General features: G+C 40.5%; 1 protein-coding gene and 1 non-coding gene across 2 annotated transcripts in view; both read left to right on the top strand.

Moving 5' to 3' along the window:
- Nucleotides 1-24,270, top strand: part of THSD4 (thrombospondin type 1 domain containing 4) — a 589,447-nt gene that overhangs the window by 325,625 nt on the left and 239,552 nt on the right. The gene's annotated exons all lie outside the window — the stretch shown is intronic.
- On the top strand, nt 7,363-7,435 carry TRNAR-CCU. The gene has a single exon. It is a non-coding gene; the product is annotated as a tRNA-Arg (tRNA).

The raw sequence follows: 24,270 nt of genomic DNA, 5'->3' as shown, positions 1-24,270 counted from the left end.
TTACATGAACTACAGCTTTTGCATCCTAATGTTACCTCATGGTATAAAAAAGATAAGTTTTTGATATTAAAATTGACTTAGCGTACAATAGAAAGCTGTCGATTTGAAGCATTACATTAATTAGGATTAGAATCTGCTGCACAAAGAGAAGACTCAAAATAACCATGGTAGAGTCCCAAAGGGGGTTTTCTTTTTCTTTCACTTGAAAGAAGTCTGTATGCAGACAGTGAGGATCCTAAACTCCTCTGCTGTTTTGTTCTGTCCCCTCAGTATGCAGCTTTCATCCAGGTTGCCTCAGGGTCCAAGGGGCTGCAGGAGCTCCTGTCAACAGAAACGCATTCCAGGCAACAAGATGAAGGAAGGAGAGAAAGACAAAAAGTGGACTACTGCTTGTTCCCCTGTTGGGGAACTTTTCCAGGAACTCGCCCTACAACTTCCACTGACATCTCATTGTACACCCCTGGCAGCAAGAGAGGGTAGAAACTATAATCATTTAGTTGGGCTCCCTGATGCATGGACTAAAACCAGGGTCTGTCCTAAGGAAAAATGAGAGAACGAGTAAGTGACTCAGCGTGTCTACCACAAGCAGTACTAGGGAAAGGAGAAGACTGTGGCACAGCCCCTGCCCCCTTTCCTCTTGGGGTGGCAGCAGCTGAAAATGAGAGAAACCACTCTGGGAGCATTTTCTAGAAGCTTTGTGCCCTGAGCAAAGTGATGAATTAGTTACCACACAGAGAAGGAAATACATGAGCACTGGGCATACCCTAGACTTTTCCATCCAAGAAATGAAAATGCCAGTACTGCCGTTGCTCTCTAGCCCCCAAAGAGTATTTTGCAAAAGGAAGGATGTTTTACAGATTCTGAAGTTGTTGTACCCCAAAGTAGATCTTTCTGCAGTAAAGACGTAATTATACAAATTTGAATATTTTTCAAAATGCTCTGTTAATAAGGAGAAGAGAAAGGGAGTATGGCCATGTGTATGAAGGTATATATGTGCATGAGATAATATATATGCATATAAGAAATATATAAAAAATACATTTAATTAAATTCATCTTATAGTACTTACTACATTGCGTCCTTGTTCAAGGGGTCTTGTCTACAGACATAAAGTTTAATCTCTTAAGACTGAATTTCCCTGGGGAGAAGCATTACTTGCTAAGCAATCCTCACTGGGTTATAAGGCCCCCAGGCTACTGCAGTCTTTGCAATTGTGTTTTCTCTGTTAATCAACATACGATTGTCCATCTTTGAATACAACTATGGAACTGTAAAGATTTCTCTTTGTAGAATAGGCAGAATGGGCTTTTAATGCCATGGTCTAATAAAAAAAAAAATGGTTTCAGTACCCTGAAAAGTAAAATATTGCTTCAGGATCATGAACGCAGTGTACTTAGTGGATAGAATGTCTGGTACATGCCAATGGAATTTTCAAACGGAGGAATTAAACATGTTTGGGTTAAAATTATATTTAAAGGGAACTGAATTCTTTGCAAGGGAAGAGTCGAGTGTAGGTTGATTCTTCTAATGATTTAGGCACTTGTCCTAACTGGGGGTGGCATGAAGCCAACATGAGTTGGTGATAGAAATCTAACACTTGAATTTAATGATTGAGTAACTTTTAACTAATAGAAACCCTGCTGTTGGATTATGTTACTCAAAACAATATTAAGTTTTGTAACACTGTCTAATCAGAAAGAATCCATGGAAATAATCCATATAATATCGTCATTTATCATGCTTTATGGGGGAAACTACTCATTCTTTTGGAGAAAGCTGATTATTTCTCATCTAATTAAAACGCTAACATTTTAGGGGCCATTGCAAGTTGGCACCCACAAAACCTTCCTGCTGTGTGCAAGTATCTTAAATGTATTTTAGAATATTTAAAATTTTTTCACCCCAGTTGTGCTTGTTATTAATATCTTACTGATACATAAGAGTTGGGGAAAAGTAGTTTATTGTTTCTCGTTCTCTTTTTTTTTAATCCCATGGCTGCCTCTCCTCACGTCCCTCATCCTTAGGGTTTCTGTAGAATCATTCCTTCCTCTCGCTGCCACGACCACCTCCTCAGTCCAGGCTTCACTGCTGGTTTCCTAGATGTGGAAGTGGCCACCATGGCTGCTCCCTCTGCCTCTGTTTCTGCCTTTTCCATTGATGCTGTACAGAGCAGCCGGATTCATCTTCTGATGACATGACTTAGGTCATCTAATCACCAAGCTCAAGAACATCTATTAGTATTGAGCTGATGCCAGATGAAGCGCTGTAGCTTGGCACTGATCAAGCGCATCCTACTTGTTCCACCGTGCCTTTCATGATTTTCAGACAGAAACCCTTCACCTTGGTCTAATTGGTCCCATTCCTGGTGCTCAGAGTTGCTGTTCCCTCTTTGCAGTTTTGCTTCACGCTATCTTCTCTACCGAGGATGTGTCTCTTTACTGAGTCTGATCCTTCCCTCAAGGCCCAGGAGGAAGCCCATCATTTGCTTTGACTACCCATGGAGCAGTGGTCTCTCCAACACCAAATTTTCAAAGCACCTATTATCCCTGATACTATGTCACGTAAGATACCATGTACTAGGTTTTCCTTACATTTATGCTCTAAGCAACTTCAAAGCCAGGCTTATATATCTTAGAGGCTTAGCATAATTCTTTATGTATAATAATAAGATTGTTGTTGATGATGAAAGGGTATGAAAATATCACCAAAGCTAGGGGTTTTTCTTTCTTTCTTTTGGAGGAGGTAGGAAGAATGAAAGAAAGCAATTAACACATACTTGGCACTTTCACTCTGTTAAACACTTTCTACGTATGATTATTCTTAGTACAAACTCATGAGGTAAGCGTTGGTCTCCTTATTTTGCAAAGAAAGAAACTGAGACTCACATTTAATAACTTCGGTTATTAAAGGTTCATGCAGTGAGTCCATGGCAGAGTCTGGGTTTGCCCAGAGTGGACTTGTCTGACTTCCAAACCTGTGTTTTGTTTATTCTCATTCTCAGCTTCAGTCTCTTCTGCATTTCTCCCCTCGCTTTGTCTCTCTTCCCCTCCGTGATGGTGTTTTCCACCTCTGCCAATGTGAGCTGTTGACTGCCTTCATACCAGGGCTAGGTAATGCCAAGGTCAGTATTTGCCATCCTTTGGCAAGTGTATTTCATCATGGCAAGGGAATTTCATGGCTGAACTGATGGAATAATCCAGTGTGCTCTGGCTTAATTCAGTAACCTTGTGAGTCTCTTTTGATCAGCTAACAGTTGAAGGCAGATATGAATTTAAATTTAGATGCAAATAACTCTTTCCATTCTGACACCCTTGTGAAACTCCAGGACCATTTTCGTTTTGGTGTCATTGAGTTATCTTTGTGCCTTCCCTTATCCTATCTCTGCCTCCTCTGTTTAGTACATGTTACATAATTTCTGCCACCAAAGAGAGAGCAAATCACACAGAGAACACACCTACTTAACTATGCTTAAGATCTGCCCAGGAATGTGGAACATGTTTAAATATAAAGCTGAGAATGAGGGCTTTGACATTGATTGATTTTAGAAATAAAGTAGGACTAATCCACAATACCGATCTCATAGAGAACTATTTTCACAAAATTCCAGAACATTTGTGGGAACTGGACCTTAATTAGAGCCCCATTGTACCGGGATAAATAGCATGACGCTTAGAGTTGATATCGCTACTGAAAGGAATGGCACATAATCAGGGCAAGCTGGTACGTTTAGATATTACAGATGTTTAGAACTGCTTGTATATAATATAGGGTCAGTCCAGAAAGCATTGAAAAATACATCTCAACACTTTTTATGGGCTATTGAAATTAACTAGGAGTACAAAAGTTCAGCAAAATTAGGGTGGGGAAATGAATGAAAACAATGGGATATGCTTCTTTGTGAACTTCTGTGGAAAACAATTTAGAGGTCACCATGGATCACAGATGAACAGGAACACAATATCTTATCCAAAAGCAAGCACAAAGGATGTTTGAACAGTTATAGAATCTATTAAAAATCTTCCAACTTAACATTAACTGTGTACAACAATAATGTATCAAGTTTTATGCTTCACAAGTTAGAGAAATGAAACTCAAAGGAGTTCAAATATGATTAAAGCAATGGAAAGTAAAATGTAAGAAGAGTTGAAACAGTTGACTTGAAAAATAATAGATTGGATCATTGTATATTATATATTGAATAGAGGCAAGAGGTTCTACAGAAGATAACTTCAGGCTCCTGTCCATCTTTAGATAGAAAAAGCTAGAAAACGTCGTAAGTGAGAGTTGGAGAAAGAAAACAAATCATTTAAATGAGATCTTTGTGGCATATGGTCAAATATTGGATCCTCACTACTGACCCCACACATGCTGTTGCTTCAGTCCTCAGGTGTGCCAGGTGCCACATCAGAGGCTGTCATCTGACTCAGGGAATTTGCAGTCAAGTGTACTTACATACTGTTGAACGTGTATAGTGTATACTGTATATCCATATATATCATATGGGTATAGATATATGGTATATACTATATATATATATATATATATATATATATATACACACACACATATACATATACACGGTATATATACTAACATGTATAGTATATATAAGTGAACTGATACAGTGTAAGGATAGCACAGGGTACCAAATACTATAGGAGATATAAACAAAACCCCACCCAACCTGCTAGGGGAGAGCCTTCCAATAAGGGTGCTTTTCTTTTTCTTTTTTTCTAGTTTTTATTGGAGTATAGTTGATTTACAATGTTATGTTAGTTTCAGGTGTACAGCAAAGTGAATCGGTTATACATATTCATATATCCATTCTTTTTTAGATTCTTTTCCCATACAGGCCATTACAGAGTATTGAGTAGAGTTCCCTGTGCTATACAGCAGGTCCTTATTAGTTATCTATTTTATATATAGTAGTGCGTATATGTCAATCCCAATCTTCCAATTTATCCCTCCCCACCTCCTTTCCTCCCTGGTAACCATAAGTTTGTTTTCTACATCTGTGACTCTATTTCTGTTTTGTAAATAAGTTCCTTTGTACCATATTTTTAGATTCCACATATAAGCGATATCATATTTGTCTTTCTTTTCAAGTGTTACTGAAAATCAGGCAAAACAGAGCCCCAGAACCAGTTCTCTTGTAGGATCCACTGTTACAGCGTTGGTGTGGACACACCAGGTTTATGGAGGGCCCGGCTTCTGTCTTTTCACATGAAACCTTATCCGTGAACCTGGCCTTTCCGTGGAGCTGTTCTGTCTGGGGATCCTGAACCCACCCATTAGGAGCCTGTCTGGTCCACAAGTGAAAACAAAACAAGGCAAACCCCCAGCTTGGCTGGGACCCATACACTCTAGGAGCTGCTGCAGCAAAGGGGGTCTGGGCAACACCTCTCTGCTGACCTCCCGACTCCCCAGCCCCCTGCCACCAGAGTGTCACCCTCCAGGGTCGTGGCCTAATTTGTTTGCTCTTGAGCCCTGAATTGAGAGTTTTGATGGACAGTCAGCACAGTAAAGCCAAAAGAAGCACCAATTTCACTCCTGGAGCCAACCCTCCCATCTTTTTCAATAGATGAAAATCATGCACAAAACAGGAAAATGGGACCATTGTCTGTGCTGTAATTTTCTAACTCAAGTGACCATGAAGAACCAGTTCATACTGGCACTTATTATGCAGACAGCCTTTGGAACCCTGTTACTCCGTAAATTATGATTTTAGAGGGTATATAGCATGGTGGGAGGAGAGAGGTGGAAAAGAATGGTGGAAAGTTAAGGCTTTTCAAATAGCAGGGCAAATCATACCTTTCAGATTCAGCAAGGCCCCTGGGACATGCCCTTGTTCTATGATGAGCAAGTAATGAAGAATTTCATCTTCCTTTATCTTGATGACTTGAGGGCTGGGACTCTAAGTCAACAGGGAATCTTGAGGGGTAGCTCAGAGCCTGGCTTATTATAGGACCTTCAATATATGTGTGTTGAATGAATGCACAAGGGAATGAATGAATATATGCATGCAAGGTTATGGAAGCTGAGACAATTAAAGGTGAGGATGGTCACCTCTGTTGATTTACACAGAAGAACTGATGAAAGATTAAAGGACTTCTTAATTAAGTCAGATGACTTCAGAAGAATCAATTTTAGAAGCATTAAAAACTAAAGCCACATACTCCTCTCACAAAGTATGCAAATAACCACAGAAGGTAGAAAAAAGAAAAGCTACCAAATGGAGCCAGTGGCTAAAGCCCCAACTACAAGGAATTTGAGAATAACATATTTGGATTAATTTTTTTAAATAAAGTTTTTATTTTGGAATAAATTTACATTTACCCAAAAATTGCAAAGCTAGTTCAGAGAATTCCTGCGTACTGCTTTAGCCAGTTTCATTTTTGCCTAATGTTAACATGGTAAATTACCAAGGTACATTTGTCAAAACTAAGAAGCCAACACTGTCCAGACACAGTGTCAGGAGTTGGTCCCTGCCCACTGGGACATCGCTATTAACTAAACTCTAGACTCTATTCAGATCACCAGTTTTTCCATTATCGTCCTCTGTTCCAGGGTCCAAGCCAGGATCCCACATCACGTTAGATCATCACATCTCCTTAGTCTCCTTTGGTCTGTGACGATTTCTGTCTTTTCTGGTTTTCATGCGCTTGACATTTTTTGACAATTTCGAGGTGTGTGGTCAGGTATGTTGTAGAACATCCCTCAAAAATGGGTTTTTCTGAGATTTGCTCATGGTTAGACTGGGGATACGGGTTTGGGAATATCCCAGTAGTCCACAAGCTGACTACCACAAAGGTGAAGTGCCCTTCTGGACATGTCATATCAGGGGGCACGTGACATCACTTAGGGATATTAATCTTGATTAATTTTTTGGACCACATTTCTTGCCTTTACCCCAACATGGTCCCATCCTATGGCCAACCTCCCACCCTTCCGTGCTTACATTAAGTAGCATGGAGTCTCCTTTCAGACGTCCTCAGAACCCTGTTCCCTTGTACCGTAACTGAGACCCTGTTCCCACACGTGCTCTCTTTTGCTTTAGCAGCAATGAACTCTCCCTTTATGGATGTTTGTTGAGTATCTGTCTAAACATTATCAAAGAGAGTGAATGAAACAGACATGCACTTAAAGACGTTCTTAGGGCTTGAGGAAGGAGATGAAAGCACTGAAATGCAAAATGAGATATAAACAAGGAACAAGACAGGAGAAAGATGGCAGCCAAAAGTAGACAGCCAAATCAAACAAGAGCAAAATTTGTGATGAAAATAGCAAATACAAAATGGAATAGTGGTCAAAAGCAAAGTTAAAAAAAATCAGAAGTTACCAACTTTAAAATTTTGCAGAACTTCCTTGGTGGTCCAGTGGCTAAGACTCTGCACTCCTGATGCAGGGGGCCCTGGTTCGATCCCTGGTCAGGGAACTAGATCCCACATGCGTGCCGCAACTAAGAAGTCCGCATGCCACAACTAAGACCCGGTGCAGCCTAAATAAATAAATATTTTTTAAATTTTGCAAAAGTAGAGGAAATTTAAGTTGTTCGGGTTGGTAGGGACCAAAACATAGACAAAAAAATGTTTCAAGTAGGTAAGGCAAATTTTAATGAAAAGCAAAATAATATAGTTATCTGATCTTACAAAAGGAAAATACTGCAATCTGGAGAGTGCAAGAACCTTTTGGCAACACTTAAGTGATAGTAGCTATCAGCTTGAGCTTAACGAAGGGGTCTGAGGAGGACTGTACCGAAGGCTTAAATGTGGGCCTGTTTTCTTTGTATAAACAGAGTCATTTTGTTTTGAGAGGCAAACAACAAAGGAATTTTAAATCCTTTTTTAACAATTTAGCTTGATAAATAGTTTTTGTTTGTTTATTTTTGAGGAAAAAATGCATGAACATGTTTTCTAAATGTGGCTCATGCCCACGATGTCATATTAAATGTTTTCTTTCACTCAGGAATTTATTGTGCATAGTCTCTGTTCAGACACAGTATCAGGCGTTGGTTCCTGCTCCCAGGGACTTGTGATCTAGTTAGTATATGCTCATTTTATTCCTTACCTCTCATTTGCATTTTTGCTGGTTTCGAGCTTAGGAGTCAAATCTCTTTTGCAGGCAGGGTTTTGGTTTTGCTTTTTCCTTCTGTAGCCCAGGCTATGCACCATGTCATTTAGGAAAGTGTATTACACATCAGGATGAGTGACCTGTTTCAGCACCTCTCTCCTACCCCCTGCCCAGGTTAGGTACTGGATTGTTGATGCTCTCACTCTCACTTCCCCATGTGCTTGCAAGAGGAGCAACCCATGAACATGGTAGAGACAGTAAATATGTCTCCATAGGTTGGCTCTACTTTGTATACTCCCTTGCCAACCAAGCTCAGGTTTTTTGCAAGTGACCTGCCTTGTCCAGCCTTTCGTGTCATCCAGCACAAGTGCCACACACCGGGCATTCCGTCCCAAATAAGAATGTCAACACAAGGTTATGAAAATCCGTGTAATCCACACAAAACTATGTAACGCATTAAACCTTCAGGTTGCATATAGGAAACAAAGATCCTACTATATTCCACAAGCCCCATTATTTTTTAGTTTTTTCAATTCCATCACTTACGGTTGCTTAAAGAGCAACTTGTCTTTCTCAGCCTGAACTGGCCCAAGGCCTCTGCCATGGCTGGACCTTTCTGCCAGCCTTATAGGGTTTGTGTTCTAGGCTGTCATCTGTCAGGTGTCATCTGTCATCTGTCAGGTGCTGTTCTGTTCTAACTTCTGTTCATGTCACGTTGCTTAGTTCACAAATGCCTGGTAAAAGGAGGAATGCTATCCATATACCATGTAAGTTAAGTTGATTCATCTGTGATTTTCTAAGGTAGAATAACCAAAGTAGAATTACGAACTTCAACAGCTTCAACAGGACAACAAAACAAAGCAAAACAAAGCAATACCTCAGTAGGGTGCTGCATAGACTAGAGCCTTTACAGATGTATCTTAAGCAAATTAAAAATGAGTGCAGTCAGGGAGATCAGCTAGGTGTTTTGTGACAACCTAGAGGGGTGGGATAGGGAGGGTGGGAGGGAGATGCAAGAGGGAGGAGATATGGGGATATATGTATATCTATAGCTGATTCACTTTGTTGTAAAGCAGAAACTAACACACCATTGTAAAGCAATTACACTCCAATAAAGATGTTTAAAAAAAAAAAAATGAGTGCAGGAACTTCCCTGGCAGTCCTGTGGTTAAAACTCTGCACTTCCAAGGCAGGGGGTGTGGGTTCGATCCCTGGTCGGGGAACTAAGATCCCACATGCTGCATGGCGTGGCCATAAAGTTAAAAAAAAAAAAAAAAATGAGTGTCTACCGAGGGCTCCAGCCTCCAGAAGAAGCACACCTCCTGCCTTTTGGGGCTGTAGGGCTGCAGTTAGTTGCGCTTCCTGCTGTGCCTTTAATGGCTACCCTGTGGATCAGAGCTCTGCTTCGTCATCTTGACTCAGCACCTGCAAGCCAGTGCTGCCACTCTTCTGTCTTTGTACATTTTTAATATTCCCTGAGGTCGACTCCAGAACTCTAAACTTCCTGCTTGGGGTGTTAAATTATATCCCAGGAACCAATTATTGTTTTTGCCTGGCTTCTGGTTACAAAGTTGCACAAGTTTTAAATGGTTGGCCCTTAGTTTTCCCAAAAACTCTACATTTTTAGGGCACTATTTCGCAGAACACAAGGTTTTTCAGGGGTCCATGTTGAAAGGCCTATACTCATCTTTGTTTTTCTTTCAACCACACTCAGATCTTTTCCCTTTGATATGTTCTTAGCTGGAGACACTGCTCCTTCCATAGTCCCAAAGTTCGAAAGGTGGGGGCTGAGGAGAAGAGGGGCGGAGTCACATAGTTACTAGCAGTTGCCTCAATGTATTGCCACTGCAAACTCCATTCCCTCTAGACCCCAAACTCCATGAAGACAAAGACCAAATCTTTGGTCTCCACATCCCTCATGCCTGCAGAAAAGCCTAGACTCAGAGTGGGAATGTTAACTCGAATTGTCTGTAACAGGTGTCAGAAAGCCAGATGCCCTCCCCAAATACACTCCCCATGGAAGCAGGGCCAGAATTATACTGCAAGACTTTTAGGGATAAACCCCATGATGCTCCAAGGGGCCCACTCTAATTCAACTAAGCAAATTGACCAATACCTCAATTAGATCTTCTAATAACTTGTATTGGGCTTTTCTCCTGAAACAGGGAAGAGCAAAGTCATTGCTACCAAAAAGTAAAATAAAAAGTACAATGGTGCAATAATGTCATTCGAAAATAATAGTGGGAGAAGAGAGAGATAAGTGTATGACTGAGAAAGACGTGTTACATGAATTGTGAACATGGCTAAGGGAGCGGGAGGACCCCTTAATTATCCAGTGAATTGGGAACTGTCTAGACAAGTAATTCAGATACCTCAGGCTGAAGCCAACCCTTCAGGAGTTTGTGCCAAAGCCCAACCTCAGTCCTGCCTACTGGAGTCCCAGGGTTTTGTTTTGCCCTGGGTTAAGCCACATCACAGTTGGCTGCCAACTATTAACAATGAGTGACTTACCATAAGAAGCTCATGCCTAAGGGAATTCTCCCTCCTGTCCACTGTAGTAAGGGGCCGGTGAACTAAAATGCAAAGAACTACTTACCCCAAGTTCAGAGGGTCATGGTTACCTTGGCCAGACCCTCCATACCCTGCCTTGCCCTGCTACCCCTCGCAGATCCCTAGAGGAGAAGGCATAAGACATAACACTGGAAATCAGAGGGCTTGCATTCCAGCTCTGCCGAGGACCCGCTGGGAATCTGGGGGAGGTCATTTAACCTGTCTGCTTCTTAGTTCCTCATCTGTGAAGTGAAGGGGCTGAATGAGAACATTGTATTTTTTTCTGAGTAGAGAAGTGATAAAGCACATTTTCATTGTTGTAAAACATGGAAAAATATCATGCATATGTAAAGTATTTTTAGAGATTATAAATACAATTTGGGGTCCTGTTTCTTCCCCTAATGTTATATGAAGCACTTCTCCATTCATTAAAATAATTACGTGTCATTATTAAAATTTCACAACCATTGGGTTTCCAAAATGCCTTGCAGCTCAACCATTTTAGGATTCTTTGAGTGACGATACAAAGAAAAAGGATGAAACTTTATTTAAAAGAATGCCTTGGGAGGACATTCAAGATGGTAGAGGAGTAAGACATGAAGATCACATTCCTCCCCACAGATACATCAAAAATACATCTACACATGGAAAAACTCCTACAAAACACCTACTGAATGCTGGCAGAAGACCTCAGACTTCCCCAAAGCCGTGTGGCTTACAGGGTCTTGATGCTCCAGCCAGGTGTCAGGCCTGAGCCTCCAAGGTAAGAGAGTCAAGTTCAGGACATTGGACCACCAGAGACCTCCCAGCCCCACACAATATCAATCGGCAAGAGCTCTCCCAGAGATTTCCGTCTCAACGCTAAGACCTAGCTCCACTCAACAACCAGCAAGCTCCAGTGTTGAACACCCCATGCCAAACAACTACCAAGACAGGAACACAACTCCACCCATTAGCAGAGAGGCTGCCTAAAATCATAATAAGTTCACAGACACCCCAAAACACACCAATGTACGCGGTCCTGCCCACCAGAAAGACAAGATCCAGCATCATCCACCAGAATACAGGCACCAGTCCCCTCCACCAGGGAGCATGCACAACCCACTGAACCAACCTTAGCCACTGGTGGCAGACACAAAAAACAACGGGAACCTGCAGCCTGCAAAAAGGAGACCCCAACACAGTAAGTTAAGCAAAATGAGAAGACAGAGAACTACGCAGCAGATGAATGAGCAAGGTAAAAACCCACCAGACCAAACAAATGAAGAGGAAATAGGCAGTCTACCTGAAAAATAATTCAGAGTAATGATAGTAAAGATGATCCAAAATCTTGGAAATAGAATGGAGAAAATACAAGAAATGTTTAACAAGGACCTAGAAGAACTAAAGAGCAAACAGACAATGAGGAACAACACAAAAAATGAAATTAAAAATTCTCTAGAAGGAATCAATAGCAGAATAACTGAGGCAGAAGAACAGATCAGTGACCTGGAAGACAAAATAGTGGAAATAACTACCGCACAGCAGAATAAAGAAAAAAGAATGAAAAGAATTGAGGACAGTCTCAGAGACCTCTGGAACAACATTAAATGCACCAACATTCGAATTATAGGGGTCCAGAAGAAGAGAAAAAGAAAGGGACTGAGAAAATATTTAAAGAGCTCATAGTTGAAAACTTCCATAATATGGGAAATGAAATAGTCAATCAAGTCCAGGAAACACAGAGAATCCCATACAGGATAAATCCAAGGAGAAACATGCCAAGACACATGTTAATCAAACTATCAAAAATTAAATAAAAAGAAAAAGTATTAAAAGCAGCAAGGGAAAAACAACAAATAACATACAAGGGAATCCCCATAAGGTTAACAGCTGATCTTTCAGCAGAAACTCTGCAAGCCAGAAGGGAGCGACAGGACATATTTAAAGTGAGGAAAGGGAAAAACCTACAACCAAGATTACTCTACCCAGCAAGGATCTCATTCAGATTCGACGGAGAAATTAAAACCTTTACGGACAAGCAAAAGCCAAGAGAATTCAGCACCACTAAACCACCTTTACAACAAGTGCTAAAGGAACTTCTCTAGGCAGGAAACACAAGAGAAGGAAAAGACCTACAATAATAAGCCCAAAACAATTAAGAAAATAGGAATAGGAACATACATATCGATAACTACCTTAAATGTAAATGGATTAAATGCTCCAACCAAAACACATAGATTAGCGGAATGGATACAAAAACAAGACCCATATATATGCTGTCTACAAGAGACCCACTTCAGACCTAGGGACACATACAGACTGAAACTGAGGGGATGGAAAGAGATATTCCATGCAAATGGAAATCAAAAGAAAGCTGGAGTAGCAATTCTCATATCAGACAAAATAGACTTTAAAATAAAGACTATTATAAAAGACAAAGAAGGACACTACATAATGATCAAGGGATCAATCCAAGAAGAAGATATAACAATTGTATATATTTATGCACCCATCATAGGAGCACCTCAATACATAAGGCGAATGCTAACAGCCATAAAAGGAGAAATTGACAGTAACACAATCATAGTAGGGGACGTTAACACCTCACTTTCACCAATGGACAGATAATCCAAAATGAAAATAAATAAGGAAACACAAGCTTTAAATGATACATTAAACAAGATGTACTTAATTGGTATTTATAGGACATTCCATCCAAAAGCAACAGAATACATTGTCTTCTCAAGTGCTCTTGGAACATTCTCCAGGATAGATCATATCTTGGGTCACAAATCAACCCTTGGTAAATTTAAGAAAACTGAAATTGTATCAAGTATCTTTTCTGACCACAACACTATGAGACTAGATATCAGTTACAGGAAAAAACTGTAAAAAAATGCAAACACATAGAGGCTAAACAATATGCTAATAAATAACCACGAGATCACTGAAGAAATCAAAAAGGAAATCAGAAAATACCTAGAAACAAATGACAATGAAATCACGATGACCCAAAACCTATGGGATGCAACAAAAGCAGTTCTAAGAGGGACGTTTATAGCCATACAATCCTACTGCAAGAGACAAGAAAAATCTCAAATAAACTTAACCTTACACCTAAAGCAATTAGAGAAAGTAGAACAAAATAACCCCAAATTTAGCAGAAGGAAAGAAATCATAAAGATCAGATGAGAAATAAGTGAAAAAGAAATGAAGGAAACAATAGCAAAGATAGTAAAACTGAAAGCTGTTTCTTTGAGAAGATAAACAAAATTGATAAACCATTAGCCAGACTCATCAAGAAAAAAGGGGAGAAGACTCAAATCAACAGAATTAGAAATGAAAAAGGAGAAGTAACAACTGACACTGCAGAAATACAAAGGTTCATGAGAGATTGCTACAAGCAACTATATGCTGATAATGTGGACAACCTGGAAGAAAAAGAAGGCATAGAGGTAACTTACCTCAACATAATAAAGACCGTGTATGACAAATCCAGAGCCAACATCGTTCTCAATGTGAAAAACTGAAACCATTTCCACTAAGATCAGGAACAAGACAAGGTTGCCCATTCTCACCACTATTATTCAACATAGTTTTGGAAGTATTAGCCACAGCAATCAGAGAAGAAAAATAAATAAAAGGAATCCAAATTAGAAAAGAAGAAGTAAAACTGTCACTCTTTGCAGTTGACATAATACTATACATAGAGAATCCTCAAGATGCTACCAGAAAACTACTAGCACTAATCAATGAATTTGGTAAAGTAGCAGGATACAAAATTAATGCACAGAAATCTCCTGCATTCCTATAGACTAATGATGAAATATCTGAAAGAGAAATTAAGGAAACACTCCCATTTACCAATGCAACAAAAAGAATAAAATACCTAGGAATAAACCTACCTGAGGAGACAAATTTTTTCTGTATGCAGAAAACTATAAGACACTGATGAAAGAAATTAAGGATGATACAAACAGATGGAGAGGTATACCATGTTCTTGGATTGGAAGAATCAACATTGTGTAAATGACTATACTACCCAAAGCAATCTACAGATTCAATGCAATCCCTATCAAACTACCAATGGCATTGTTCACAGAACTAGAACAAAAAATTTCACAATTTCTATGGAAACACAAAAGAAATCTTGAGAAAGAAAAACAGAGCTGGAGGAATCAGGCTCTCTGACTTCAGACTATACTACAAATCTACAGTAATCAAGACAGTATGGTACTGGCACAAAGACAGAAATATAGATCAATGGAATAGGATAGAAGCCCAGAGGTAAACCCACACGCATATGGTCACCTTATCTTTGATAAAGGAGGCAAGAAAAACAATGGAGAAAAGACAGCCTCTTCAATAAGTGGTGCAGGGATTACTGGACAGCTACATGTAAAAGAATGAAATTAGAACACTCCCTAACACCATATACAAAAGTAAACTCAAAATGTACTAAAGACCTAAAGGTAAGCCTACACACTATAAAACTTTTAGAGGAAAACATGGGCAGAACACTCTATGACATAAATCACAGCAAGATCCTTTTTGAGCCACCTCCTAGTGAAATGGAAATAAAAACAAAAATAAACAAATGGGACCTAATGAAACTTAAAAGCTTTTGCACAGCAAAGGAAACCATAAACAAGATGAAAAGACAACCCTCAGAGTTGGAAAAAATATTTGCAAACAAAGCGACTAACAAAGGATTAATCTCCAAAATATACAAGCAGCTCATGCAGCTCAATATCAAAAAAACAAAAAACCCAATCCAAAAATGGGTGAAAGACCTAAATGGACGTTTTTCCAAAGAAGATATACAGATGGCCAACAAACACATGAAAGGATGTTCAACATCACTAATCATTAGAGAAATGCAAATCAAAACTACAATGGGGTATCACCTCACAGCAGTCAGAGTGGCCATCATCAAAACATCTACAAGCAATAAATGCTGGAGAGGGTGTGGAGAAAAGGGAACCCTCTTGCACTGTTGGTGGGAATGTAAATTGATACAGCCACTGTGGAGAACATTATGGAGGTTCCTTAAAAAACTAAAAATAGAACTACCATATGACCCAGCAATTCCACTACTGGGTATATCCCCTGAGAAAACCATAATTCAAAAAGAGTCATGTACCACAATGTTCATTGCAGCACTATTTACAATAGCCAGGACATGGAAGCAACCTAAGTGCCCATCGGCAGATGAATAGATAAAGAAGATCCATTGTATATATTTGTGGCACATATATACAATGGAATATTACTCAGTGATAAAAAGAATCGAAATTGAGTTATTTGCAGTGAGGTGGATGGACCTAGAGTCTGTCATACAGAGTGAAGTAAGTCAGAAAGAGAAAAACAAATACCATATGCTAACACATATGTATGGAATCTAAAAAAAAAAAAAAAGGTCATGAAGAACCTAGGGGCAAGATGGGAATAAAGACGCAGACCTACTAGAGACCGCACTTGAGGACATGAGGAGGGGGAAGCGTAAGCTGGGACAAAGTTAGAGAGTGGTAGTATATATATGGACATATATACACTACCAAACATAAAATAGATAGCTAGTGGGAAGCAGCCGCATAGCACAGGGAGATCAGCTCGGTGCTTTGTGACCACCTAGAGGGGTGGGATAGGGAGGGTGGGAGGGAGATGCAAGAGGGAGGGGATATGGGGATATATGTATACATATAGCTGATTCACTTTGTGATACAGCAGAAACTAACACACCATTGTAAAGCAATTATACTCCAATAAAGATGTTAAAAATATATAAATAAACAAAAGAATGCTTTCTAAGAGAGATGGTAGCATCTTTGGCTACCTTGTTGTAGGCACTGTGGAGCATAATCTAATCATGTTACTCTTGGGACACAGTCCTCTATGGGTCTCTCGCGCTCTCACACGTCTTCCTGAGTATGCCAAGAATATGAGGCCGTGACTACTTTTTACCTGAGCCATTTTTCAGAGTTGTGTTTTTGGCAAGCAACCCTGAGGAATGAGCTAAGATCTACCTCTAGAACGAAGAGGAGGCTTGCTTATTGCTGGCTGTAAAAGCAGTGCATCCCCCAAGCTCAGTGTTCCTCAGCTGCAGTGCAAACCCACTACATGTGCAACATCTATCTGGACCCCTCTGCACTGGCCTCAAGGACTTGGGGACAAAGGTAGCTGATCTAAATACTGATGTCCATGCTGCTTGCTGTGCTGTGACTAATGAAGTCTTTAGTCTCTGACCCAGGGGGTCTCATATCTTCTGCCAGCAATAGATTAACTCATTAACTTATGAGTGGGGTCAGATCAACCCTCAGAGAAAACAATAATTACATGTTAGTTAAACGATGACAGTTGAGCAGCAAGGACATTTAGACTCCAAGAAGGAAGGCATCTTGCTTAACTTTACACAGCTGATGATGGCAGAGCTAGAAATCAAACCTGAGTCTATCGGATTCCAAACCCCATATATTTTATTGGTCGCTTTCATACCATACTGAATCCTCTAGTCAGTAGAAACCATTTCATATGAAATTAACTGAGAACTTCAAATGGATTCTTCATTAAGAAAAATAGCTGATCTTACTTAGATGTTAAGTCTGAAGTGACTTTCCCTGGAAAAGCTTACCAAATGTTACCTCTTTGGAGGGTTCGTCTACCAAGCTACACCACTGGTTTATTTAGATTAAATGAAAGGATTTAAGTCTGGTTGTTGTGGTGTTTTTTTGGTTTTAAAAAGAATTTTTTATCCAGCAGGCTCCAGTTCATAAATATTATGAATATTCCTGCAAATGAAATAAACACAGCAGGAATCATTCTAATACCCATGTCGGCAGAAGTTATAAGCTTTCCACACTGGAGTGGAAAAAAGGCCATGAGTAACCCTAGTGACATGTGTCACTGCTATGCTGGGGCAAGAGACCTCTTTTGGGGGGTTTTGCGGGGCGGGGGAGTTAATTAATTAATTAATTTATGGCTGCATTGGGTCTTAGTTGCTGTGCTCAGGCTTTTCTCTAGTTGCGGTGAGTGGGGGCTACTCTTTGTTGCAGTGCACGGGCTTCTCATTGCAGTGGCTTCTCTTGTTGCGGAGCATGAGCTCTAGGTGCACGGGCTTCAGTAGTTGTGGCACGCAAGCTCAGTAGTTGTGGCGCCCGGGCTTAGTTGCTCTGCGGCATGTGGGATCTTCCCAGACCAGGGCTCAAACCCATGTCCCCTGCATTGGCAGGTGGATTCTCAACCACTGTGCCACCAAGGAAGCCCCAAGAGACCTGTTTTTAAGACTTTTTTTTTTTTTTAAAGCAGATTTAGGCTCCCAGAAACAATGAGAGGAAGGAACAGAGATTTCTCACATGCCCCTGCCCCTACACATGCATAGCCTCCCCCTTTAACAACATCCCTTACCAAAGTAGTACATTTGTCACAACTGATGAACCTACAATGACATGTCATTATCACCCAAAGTCCATAGTTTATATGAGGGTTTGCTTCAAGAGACTTTTTATTGATTAAAAACAGAATATCACTTATTGACAGAAAATCCTTATGTTGCTAGAACACCCAGTGAGCTTGCTAAAAATACTCTCTGCAGTGTCTGGTATCTAGGAAACATTCAGTAATTGGTAGATATTGTGATTAGATGCTTGGTAAATGCCTTCTCAGTGAATGACAGTTATTTCTTCATCCATTCATGTGTTCCATAAGTGCACTGGTGATACAGCAGTGAACAAGACAAATGTTCCTGCCCTCATGGAGCTTATGTTCTAGAGCAGGGGTCCCCAACCCCCAGACCACAGACCGGTAGCAGTCCGTGGCCTGTTAGGAACCAGGCCACACAGCAGAAGGTGAGTGGCAGGTGAGCGAGCGAAGATTCATCTGTATTTACAGCCGCTCCCCATTGATCGCATTACTGCCTGAGCTCTGCCTCCTTTCAGATCAGCGGTGGCATTAGATTCTCATAGGAGCACGAACCCTACTTGAACTGCGCATGCGAGGGATCTAGGCTGCGCGCTCCTTATGAGAATCTAATGCCTGATGATGATCTGAGGTGGAGCTGAGACGGTGATGCTAGCGGCTGCAAATACAGATTATCATGAGCAGAGTGGTTTGACTGCACAGAGACCATCATAAGTCAATTGCTTGCAGACTCATATCAAAACCCTATCAGCGAGTGGCAAGTGAAAACAAGCTCAGGACTCCCACTGATTCTGCATTATGGTGAGTTGTATAATTATTTCATTACATATTACAATGTAATAATAGTAGAAATAAAGTGTACAATAAATGTAATGTGTTTGAATCATCACGAAACCATCCCCTCCCCACCCCCCCAAGTCCATGGAAAAATTGTCTTCCACAAAACCAGTCCCTGGTGCCAAAAAGGTTGGGGACTGCTATTCTAGAGGGGAAACTGATAATGAACAGATACACAAATCTAGAATGTCAGTGATGATAACGGCTCTGAAAAACGTTAAATGGGAAGAAGAGGCTAGAGAGACATAGTGTGGGTGGGGCTCTTTTAGATTATGTGGTCAGGGGAGGTCTTTGCACGGAGATGATATTTGAGTAGAAACCTGAGTAAGATATGGGAGCAATAGCGGGAAGTGATGTGGGTAATGCTACCTGGATTACGAATCGACATGAGAGTCACATAAAAAGGTTCCTTCGCAGCCCAGCCTCACTATGGCCTCTCTGTGGAACTCAACTCGCTGGTAGCCTGTGGATAATCCTTATGCATAGAGACAGCAAACAGAGCCTTTGGCATTGTGAATGGATGATCAGAGGGCTCATCATTTACTGCAGGTGGCCATGTTAGAAGTAGAAATTTTTATTTTTATTTAAACTTAACACACATTGGTGTTTCTCGCAGGCCAGGCTCTGATCCCAGAGGCTGAGCGTGACTGTGCTCGGTGGTGTGACTGAGCTGTGTTTTGTTATCAGGATTGTGGGGAGAGCAGTGTGGATGGGGATAAGGAGAAATAAAAATCATGGCTTCTGTTTCCAGCGGAGCCAATCAGATGGATAAGATGCCAGACCATGGGAAGCAGGGAAACAACGAGGAAAGGGAAAGAGAGTTGTTCTGGTTATGGGCTCTTTATGGACCTGGTGTCCAGGTTGGTCTCAGTGGGCATTTTCGTGGACATTTGGTATTGGTCCAAGACAGGGGTCGGAGACACCAGCCTCTTTCTCTCAGCTTTTGCCTTAAAAGGACTTAAAGAAGAAGAATAGATTCTCTTCCCTTCTTAGCTAAAGTTGGGCGTAAAGGTGGGAGGATTAAAGAGACTTTTTGAAGACGTGGGTCTTCTCATTGAGTTGAACAACATAAATTTTATTGTCATTTTTTCTTCCTCCCTGGAAAAAGAAAAAAGATTTACTTCCATTGCAAATATTTAAGCATTTGTAGGGTTCATTTTCACAAAAGAGTTAAAACATTGGAATACCAAACATTCCCCCCTTCACTGCTTTCATTTTGGCTTTTGCTTAATTTTGTAACATTAATTCTTTGATCCTTCCAACCATAAATCATTTAAGTGACTTTGATTAAATAACTGCTTAACTTCCAAAATTCTTTGGATAATGACTGTGTTTCTTGTCATATTCCGTACAATTATAATGAGGTTTTCCATAGCAGGTTCAAATGCCAATGCACCTGGACTCCTCCTGGCGTGCCATGATTTAAGGCAAGTTATTTCACCTCTCAAAGCTTAGCTGTAGCATTGGTAAGAAAAGTTTGGTATTTAATATACATCCCCCCATGGAGAAGGTGTCGGAAATTTTATTCAGTTAGTGTTTATAAAGGATCTTTATTGGAGACCCCAGGGAGGGTGATGCTTTAATATGCAATAGGAAATCTGCTCTTTGGACCATCTAACCGATGTTATATAATGACTTGTGTTTTGGCTCCACATTTCCTACTGAGACTTTCTTCTGGCTTCTCTGGAGACTGAGTTTTGCTGTTTTCCCAGTGGCTAAGAAATCAGGGGTGTGGCTGCAAGTCGAACACATGCCCAGCATGGTCTTCCTTTGGTGTGGATGCCCTGATTGTGTCTGCATAGGATCAGCAGCCAGTGTCTCTAGAGGGTGTATGCAGATCTGTGAAATGCAGGACCCCTAGCTCAGCTCACAAGGTTTTATCCAAAATTCTAGCAAATTACTCTTAATTTTGCTCACCTTACAGCTTTATGAGCAATACCGGTTGACTCCCACTGACATTTATGAGTTGCTGTGTTACAAAGGTTGAGCCATTTCAGCCTGTTGAGGTTTTCCTGTGACCCCTACGTTTACCATAACTATTAAAGACGACAGTAAAACGTATATAATGGACATGGTTCAAATATTTCCCACTGCTTCTGCAATGATTATTTCTCTCCAAGAACAGGAGACTAGTGAAATGTGGGCTTAAGGAGAGACAGCAACAAAAACCATGGGTTTTCAAGTTTAAGCTAATATTTAACATAGGATAAAGACTACTGGTAAATATTGATTTATCTTCCCTCCTATTCCCCTAGGGGCTTAATCTCACAGTACAGAACATTAAACAATTGTTTATTATTCCAGCAGTATTATAAAAACGATATTGGAATTCTTTTCCTTCTTTCTTTCATTCCTTTTTTTTTTTTTTAAGAAATAAAAAGCATCCAGTATCCCCGAAGGGCAGAGCAACTGCATATGAGACAAACGACACACCCATATAGGAATAGGCCTCGCTGGGCTCTGTCCTTCACAGGCCTCTGCTTTTCTTCCTGGCCTGGATTCTTACCCGCAACAATACTTGAAAGAGTTCTTTTAACTCTAGGCTTTAAAGAGAGCAGAAAGGATTGGTGGTAAATGATTGACCCCCCGGGAGCCAGGTGAGTCATCCAGAGCAGCGCTGTCTGATAGGAACACTTGGAGATGATGGATATGTTCTGTATCTGTCATCACTGTGTGGTTACCATGGACCACACGTGGCTACTGAACCCTTGAAATGGGGCTGGTGCAACTGAGGAACTGAATTTTCAATTTTGTTTCTTTTTGAATTTAAATAGCCACATGTGGCTAGTGACTACCACATTAAACAGCACAGATTTATAGGTTCTCAAGAGGTAACTTAATAGTACATATACTCCCGCATACGTACAATAAAAATAGAACTGAAATGCAGGAGTGGTTCAGATGTTACCTTGAACCCCGCTTCACCTGGAGAATGGCACATCCTGGGACAGTCTGGCCCTCCCTGTGTGGTTGAACTTTGTCCCTGCCTCTCTTCTGTATTCCACCTTGCCTGCTCTTTTTTGAATATTTAACAACTTGATTGAGATGTAAGTCACGTACCATATAACTCATGTTTTGAAAGTGTACAGTTCAGTAGTTTGTCCTATATTCACGAGGCTGTGCAGCCATCACCCCTATCAATTTCATAACATTTTCATTACCCCAAATAGAAAGCCTGTACCCATTAGCAATCACTCCCCATTTCTTCCCAAACTCTCACCCCCCAACCCCTGGCAACCACCCATCTACTTTCTGTCTCTATAGATTTTCCTAGTTTGGACATTTCCTATAGATAGCATACAATATATGCTCTTTTGTGTCTGGCTTCTTTCACCCAGCATAATGTTTCCAAAGTTCATCCATGTTGTAGCATGTGTCAGTACTTCATCCATTTTTGTTGCTGAGTAATATTCCATTGTGTGGATGTGCCAATTTGTTTATCCATTCACCAGCTGATAGCCATTGGGTTGTTTTTGCTTTTTGGTCATTATGAAGACGGATGCTATGAATATTCGGGTGTAGGTTTTTGTGTGAATGTATGTTTTCATCCCTCTTAGGTATATACCCACGAATGAAATTGCTGGTTTCACGTGGTAACTCTATGTTTAGCCTTTCGTGGAACTGTCGGACTGTTTTCCAAAACAAGCGCACCATTTAACATTCCCATCAGCAATGTGTGAGTGTTCCAGTTTCTCTACATCCTTGCCAACACTTGCTATTATCTGTCTTCTTTATTATAGCCATCCTAGAAGGTGTGTGAAGGTATCTCATTGGAGTTTTATTTGCATTTCCTGATAGTCAGCAACTCTTTGCCCCCGTCCATTCACAATTATGTAGGTCCTTGCCACAGGTAGGTTTGCCCCGGGAATGCAGGTTTGCAAGATAAGAGCAAGTTCCATTGGTGTTGCTTTGGAAATAACAGAAGTTACTTCTGTGTCACAGTTACAGACTGAAACCAGGGGTAATCGTGTTCAACTGTTTCATGCCCAACTAGATGTTGAATATATTTATACTTTTTTTGGGTCAGATTCCTACGCAGGACTTCTTCCCCTCAAAACAGTCTCTGTAAGTAAAAGTGGCTTGAGCCAATCCTAGGGGAATGTTTTTTAAAATTTCCTATTACAAAAGAATTTCCCCATAAGTCCTTTCTCAAACAGGCACAGAGTATTCTAAGATCACCTTCAAATTGTCATGGTTTAAATGCTGCAGAGCAAGAATCAAAATGCTGACACAGACTGGAAATGGAAAGATAGAAGTCCAGGTGTGGAAGGCCTTGACAGGCAGGGTGAATGGTCCGCCTGCAGAAGCCACACTGCCCTCTGCTGCCTTGCATTCAGGGTGTCATGCATCCATTTCTTTACCAAGTATTGAGTGCTTCCATGTGCCAGACACAGCTCTCGGGAAGAAACAGTGAGCAGAATGGGCCTGGTCTTTGTTTTCACGAGGTCAAGCTGATATTAGTCAAGCAGTCAAACCAGCCAGAGTTAGGAAGGCACAGTACAGGGCACTCTGTGACTGAGACCATCTATGGCTTGCTTGTTTGATTTCTTTCCATGCACTCAGATAGTACCTCAGTGGGAGATTTGCCATCCGGGCGTGACTTACCTAGGTGTCGTTTCTTTTTTTTATGGTTAAGTAGTCGATACTTTATTTCTTTCCTTTCACTTTCTCTCTCTCTTTTTAAAACATTCTTTTTAGCTAATGTAATTTCTATAACTGAGTTTTTTTAGCATCTTGAGAGGTTAAAAGTTTGGAGAAATAAGTTTCTGTTGATACTCTTCCCTGTCTTTCTGTCATATTTCTACTTACCCTTCAATGCACTGCTTGAATACTACCTTTTCTGTGAAATATCACCATCACTGTCAGTCCTGATGGCCTCCAGGGATAAGTATTCCATTTCTCCCCTGAACTTCTGTAGCACCTTGTACCTGCATTATAACGCTTGCCATGTTGTAGAAGTGGCTTTCCTCACCACTCAGTGAGCATCTCAGAGTAAGGTTTTGTGTATGAGTCTTGTTTATATTTTCAGCTACAAGCACAGCAACTCACATCTAGCAGGTGATCTGTAAATGCTGAATAATGAATGAATGAATGAATGAATGAATGAACGAACATATAGAAGAGTCAAAAAATCACATGAACCCTGATTCTTTCTTCTAGCTAGGAATAATCTGTCACTGAAACAGCAAAGAATTGTCAACTCTTGTGATCCCTGCTTATTATTTTCTATTGATATTTTAATTTAATAGGGAAAAATATAAGTACAGTTTCATATTGGAAAATTTATTTTTAAAACGACAAAAACTGGATGGGGAAAGATGATAAGGAGTCAGCTGTTGAAGACTTTTAATGCTAAAGCAAATTTATTCTGGGAAACAGAATCCACCTCTTACCACACAGAGCATCCTGACAGTA

This window comes from Phocoena sinus, chromosome 2 (assembly GCF_008692025.1).
Source record: "Phocoena sinus isolate mPhoSin1 chromosome 2, mPhoSin1.pri, whole genome shotgun sequence".
NCBI classification, from domain to species: Eukaryota; Metazoa; Chordata; class Mammalia; order Artiodactyla; family Phocoenidae; genus Phocoena; species Phocoena sinus.
This window is presented reverse-complemented; position numbering and strand designations above follow the sequence as displayed.